The sequence below is a fragment of the Crocodylus porosus genome, unplaced genomic scaffold (genome assembly GCF_001723895.1).
Source record: "Crocodylus porosus isolate Cpor-Errol unplaced genomic scaffold, CroPor_comp1, whole genome shotgun sequence".
In the NCBI taxonomy this organism is placed as follows: domain Eukaryota; kingdom Metazoa; phylum Chordata; order Crocodylia; family Crocodylidae; genus Crocodylus; species Crocodylus porosus.
Genome location: NW_017728915.1, coordinates 16,219,977 through 16,226,131, shown reverse-complemented (window position 1 = coordinate 16,226,131; position 6,155 = coordinate 16,219,977).

Genomic DNA, 6,155 nt, shown 5'->3' with positions numbered 1-6,155 from the left:
CATGGCTAGTTGGCTATATGGGAGAATAGATGGGTATTTTGCATAATTGGCAGAGTTGCAAACTTGGAGAAAATTAAGGCAAGAGGACTTTTCCCTGGCCCTCTCCACCTGCTGCCAAATTTTTTAAGTACTGTGCATTGGAATGGAAGTCTTGTGGGTCACTACCTAAAGAAGCTATGTTAAAATTGGAGTAGAGCCCTGTGCTTTGGGAGGTAAAAATAAATGGATTCTATTTATACACCATCTATATTATGAGACCCTTGTACATTATCCTAGAATGTGTTCGTACAGATTATTTTGGGGAATGTGCAGCACATATTTGAATTTCAAATCTTTTAGTATCATAGTAAATAGTCCAAGAATGATATGTAAGAAGGTTTTATGCAAGCCCTACTTCGTAAACCGGGGGCTGGCAGTTATTTTGAATGGAGGGCCGCTTACTGAGTTTTGGCAAGACATTGAGGGCTGCATGGCAGGCACTCGGGGCAGATAAATATGAATTTTCTAAATATTTTAGGGGTCCCGCGGGCCGGATAGAATGGCTTGGTGGGCCGCATCCGGCCCGCGGGTCACATCTTGCCCACCCCTGTCGTAAACCCATGGCACTCTGCTCAAATCTTGGCTTTGAGAACGTTAATGCATATTAGGTTTTTTGTTTTGTTTTGTTTTTACTAACACAGTGGCATACTGCAGCTCTGATGCCTCATTTGTCAGCTATAACTGAAAATGATCATATCTCCATATTCTGACCTTCATTCGTGCTAATCTCTTGCAGTTTTGAATTTCTCTTGAAATGTGAGATCTCAGAACAACATCTTGAAAAATTCCTGTTTCATTAAAACACCAGAGGCAGCAAGCAATGAGGAAGGCAAATTTGCATGACTGCAAATATAAATCAAACCTAAAAAGTCAAAGAGCTGTGTCACATCTTAGGACAACATCACTGAGCAAGCCCTAGGTTATGCAGAACTCAGGTTATACAGAACTCATGCAGAACGGTTTTGTCTGAAAACTTTCATTCACAGCCAATTTTGCCTCTTCAAAATTATAAATAGTTTCTCAAGAATATTTTGCAGTTGTCTGTGATCTTAACATTGGTTTCTTGAGTGTATTTCCATGCATGTCATTTACCAGCAGTTCTGACAAAGAGTTGCTCATAGTTCAATCTGTAAATTTTAAGAATTTGGGCTATTGAAAGAATTTAAATATATTACTACTTTATAGTATTTCTGAGCCACATCTCTGAATTGTTGTCTTCCCTATAATATTAGTTTGCTCCGAGTCTAATCTTATTGACTTAAAAGGTTGTTTTGCATTTGGTAAGGATAGATGATCGTAAACTTCTTTTAAACAATAAAAATCCATGGGAGACAGACCTACACAAACTGAGGGTAAGCTGTCTAGGATTTAAAATTAAATTGGCCTTTCTGGGTGTTTTGTTTTTGTGTGTTGTTTTTTTTTAAATCCTTTGTACTCAAGATGCTCAGCCCAAAGTTTGTGTATTCAAGTAGAAAATAAATAAGAACCTAAAGACTGAGACATTGGCTGTACAGGTTAGTTCTCTACTATTAGATCCAGAACTAGCTTTCTGTCTCTTGATGGTCACTGCTGTGTGTGTGCATGCGTGTGCGGAAGTAATTTTCTATTATGTTATAAATCTTATCTATTAAAAAAAGAACAAAAAGTAAGAATTTCTGTCTTGAAACCAGACCTTTCCACCTTTTGGGGAGGGATGCTCCTCTGCCCAGCACGTCAATGCCAAGTATTGCCAAGCTGCTCTGAACAAATATTGGCCCTTTAGTGTTGAATGCCGTACAAGTAAATTAGCTCTGCTGAAACAGGTGTAGGAATGCAGCGATTCTGCACCCAACCTAGCTTATTTGGAGCTATCTCTAGCAACACTGCCACATAGGTATGTTGTCGATATCCAGGTAAACTAGCTTACCAGACTGTTTGTTTTATGCCTGATACTGAAGGACTCCAGCAAAGAATCTGCTCAACACCCAAATAAACTGGGACACTCAATTTCCGAAGCAGGTTTATGGCACTAGGAGCTTCTGCCATAAACATCTTCACAAGATTAGTACTTTCTCCATTTCCCTGGACCCTCATCCTAAGAGTCTTTGAAAGATTTATTTGAGGAATTCCCTTTAAACCTCTGTGGTCCTTAGTACTTTAACTTCCTGAACTAAATCAAAAATGTCTCAGATTGTCCTTCTTTATTTAAGGCTCCAGGTTTTCACCTCAGGCCAAAGAAACATCTTCTAATGGCCTGGAGACCGAGATAACCTCATGGTTATACTATAGTAAGAGAGACTTTATTGATTGCATTCAGTGGCAAATCTCTTGCTACCAGTCCCTCCAACTGCATCTTAGAATTATTCAGGCAGGTTTTGAATTTAGAGTGTAACCTAGTTTACTTGAACAAATATCTGCTCTTACTGAGAAGTAGAAAAAATCATAGTAGAGTCCTGACCCCTCTTCTGGTCCTTCCTAAAACCAGTTTCATCAATAATTCTTCTGTGAAAACATAATTTTAATATTTTAGGCTCATATCCTCTTGAGTCTAGACCTTGTCTTCTCCAATAATTTCTCCCTCTTCATTGTATCTTTTTTCACAGCAATTACTTCAGCCGTGTGAGGTGGGCAGAAAAGTATTTCTGATCTCTCAGGAAAGAGCACAATTCTTAGACTGCTTCTTCAGAAAGGTAAATGTTTCCAGATTCCCCACAGCTAAGTGAATAACACTAAACCAGTGGTCACCAGGTGGTCAATCCTGATCAAGAGGTCAATTGGGAAGCCCCTGACAGTCCATCTCTGGGAGTTTAGCACCCCCAGACTGAGATAGACTGTCAGACGCTCAATGGGCGGGAGCGGCCGGCATTCAGTTCAGGAGTGGCAGGACATACTAGTGGCAGGATGCATGTGGCTGGGCTGAGCTGCACCCCCCTGCTGCCAGGGCCAGCCTGGGTGAGTGTGACAATCCCTCTCTGCACCCCCTGCCACTGGGTGAGTGGGGCCCCAGCCAGACAAGGGGAGGGTTGGAGCCCAGGTGGCTCATCCAGGTGTGGGGGAGGGGCTCCTAAGCTGCACCAGGGCTCAGGGTGCAAAGACCAGTGCACAACAGCAGCTGCCTCATCCTGCGCACAGATTGGGGGGCATGTGCCCCCCAGTCCTCTGCCAGGGTGCATGCAGCAGCGGGGGCCCCCTGCGTGCCTGGATGAGCTACCTGGGCTCCAACCCTTCCCCAGTTCAGCCTGGCCCAGCCGGGTACTGACCTCTGCCCCACTCCCTCCCTTGCCATGGGGGCCTCAATTTGTCCCCCGCCCCCTATAGACTGACTTGCTGGGCTGGGGGGCGGTAGATCCTGGATTGCCCTTTACTTCAAAAAGTGATTTCCACCTTAAAAAGGTTGGAGATCACTGCTCTCAACTATTTTGGCACATTAAACCATAGGATTGTTTTTCCCAGAAGTAATAAATTAAGGCCAAACCTACTTCAGAGGCCATGAAAATAGAAAAGGTGGGCAAGCCTGCCACCTGGTGGTCCTTGTATATCTTTTTGAAAGCTGGATAGGTTTGATATGTTATCCTTGGACTTGACAAGTGGGTGCTGAGTACTTATGCCATGTAAAAGCGGTGGGTTGCCAAAGTGTTGTTTGTTTGTTTACTTGGAGCCTGTTTATCCAGACTGGAATTAATAAAGGTGAATGTGACATCTTTCCCTCCCCTCTTTAAATTTGGTTTCTGAAACAAATCATTCAACATGCTGGAGTGTTCCCAGACCTGCATATATTAAGCTGTCAATCAGCTAGTTACTTTTTTAAAATAATAAATCTTAAGCTCAATCTATTTCTCTAGGTCTGCTATGGTATGTAGATAAAGGGAAGAAATCACTGAAAAATATGTAGAAGGCAGTCTTGAGAGGGTGTGTATCAGCATGGTGATGAAAGAAATCTGCAGAAAGTCCTTGACCCAGACTGAATACTTTGTTTGCAGGTAGGGAAAAATCTCCCATTGGTTCAAATTTGCAGATGACATTAAGATGTGGGGGGAAGTGGGCATGCTAGAAGGGAGGAATAGGCTGCAATCAAACCTAGACAGGTTACAGGGGTGGGCGGATGAGAACAGGATGGGTTTCAACACCGACAAGTGCAAGGTGATGCACCTGGGGAGGAAGAACGAGCAGCAGACCTACAGGCTGGGGAACTCCCTTCTTATCAGCACAGGCAGAAAAGGATCTTGGAGTCATTATTGATGCCAAAATGAACATGGGCGGACAGTGTGGGGAAGCGGTCAAGAAGGCCAGCCATACCTTGTCATGCATCCAGAGATACATCTTAAACAGGTCCAAGGAGGTGATCCTCCCCCTCTATGTGGCACTGGTCAGGCCACAGTTGGAGTACTGCATCCAGTTCTGCGTGCTGCGCTTCAAGAGGGAAGTGGACAACATGGAGAGGGTCCAGAGGAGGGCCACCCGCATGATCAGGGGGCAGCAGGGCTAAGGGACCTGAATCACAAGAGGAGGCTGAGGGGGGGATCTAGTGGCCGTTTTACAAACTGGTCAGAGGTGATCAGCAGGCATTGGGGGAGTCCCTGTTCCCCCAAGCACTACCAGGAGTGACCGTTATTTCTTGTCACAAGCTGACAGAGAGTAGATTTAGGCTAGATATCAGGAGGTGCTATTTCACTGTCAGGACAGCTAGGATCTGGAACCAACTTCCAAGAGAAGTGGTGCTGGCTCCTACCCTGGGGGTCTTTAAGAGGAGGCTGGATGAACACCTCACCGGGGTTGTTTGACCCCAGTACTCTTTCCTGTCATGGCAGGGGGTCGGACTTGATGATCTGCTCAGGTCCCTTCTGACCCTACCAACTATGAAACAATATTTCTGGATAGGACAGGGTTTGACTTTTCATTGTAGAGGTGGTTTGACAAATCAAGTGGTTCTAATTATCTATTAGAAGAAAATCATAAACACTCAACTGCACTTATCTCAGGTTCAGAGATCATTCACAGTAGCAGATTTTTTTTCAGTTTTCACTATTGCCTAAAGTGTCTTACTAAATTATTTATTTATTTTAAATTATTTATTTTATGAAGTCTAGCAGTTTGGCACCGGAATGACCTTTGACAGCCTCTTTTTTAAATTACCTTTTTGATTTCTGTGCAAGGAAGATTGTTATATATGGATACATTTCTTTGTTTCTTGTCTCTGATTAAAATGTAATGCATCTAATTACATACTTAAAGTAAAATCGGAATTATTACTGTTTGTTTGTTTTTACTTATCCCAAACTTCCCAAACCTAGCATTTCATTGCTATTTTCCATCAATGGCCTGTTTCCCAACTACACTTACGTTAAACCTGCAAGAACTAGGAGATTGTTGAGATTTCCCCCCCTATTTATTGCAGTGGACCTTAAATCAAAGTAATCTGTGGTTGCTTGATAATCAGTAGCTGTGAAAAGATCACAGGGTGTCAGAAAATCCTTAGATTGCTCATCCAACAGCAACTAGAAAACTTTACTGTGTTTTTTTTCCATCACAATACCTTTTTCTTCACTTTATTTTCGAAACCTTTAACACCATGAGCAGAATTAGTATTAGTTTTGTTATAATGGAATAGCATGTGTCTGAACTTCTCTGGAAAGTTGTCATTTACATCAAAGTTTTCATCTTACACTGCGTGCTATCAAATGATGCTGAGATAACATTACTATGTTATGACGGTGAATTTCTAAAACCCTTATTTGTCTAAACACACACCATTGAAACAGCTGGACACCTCAGTGTCTCGCAACTAGACCAGTAAAACGCAACCCAACAATAAGCTAAAAGATACAGTATTACCATTTGTAATCATTCAAAAATCCTGAGTTAAATCCCCAAAGACTGATGAAATTTATATAAATAATTGTTGAGTTCTTTTTTCTTTGCTAGCATTAAAGCTATTAGGGGTACACATCAGGTTTACCATCTTTTCATTGAATGAAAACTGAATTTTTCCTCCAACAAAGCCCTCCAGGAAATATGGCATTAAGAAAACCAAATATTATGAGGCCCCTGACAGCTCCCACCCTGCACAAGCAGCAAGGCAGGGCAGGCATGTGTGTGTGGTACTCCTCAGACCAGAGCACCCTGGGCAGTTGCCCACC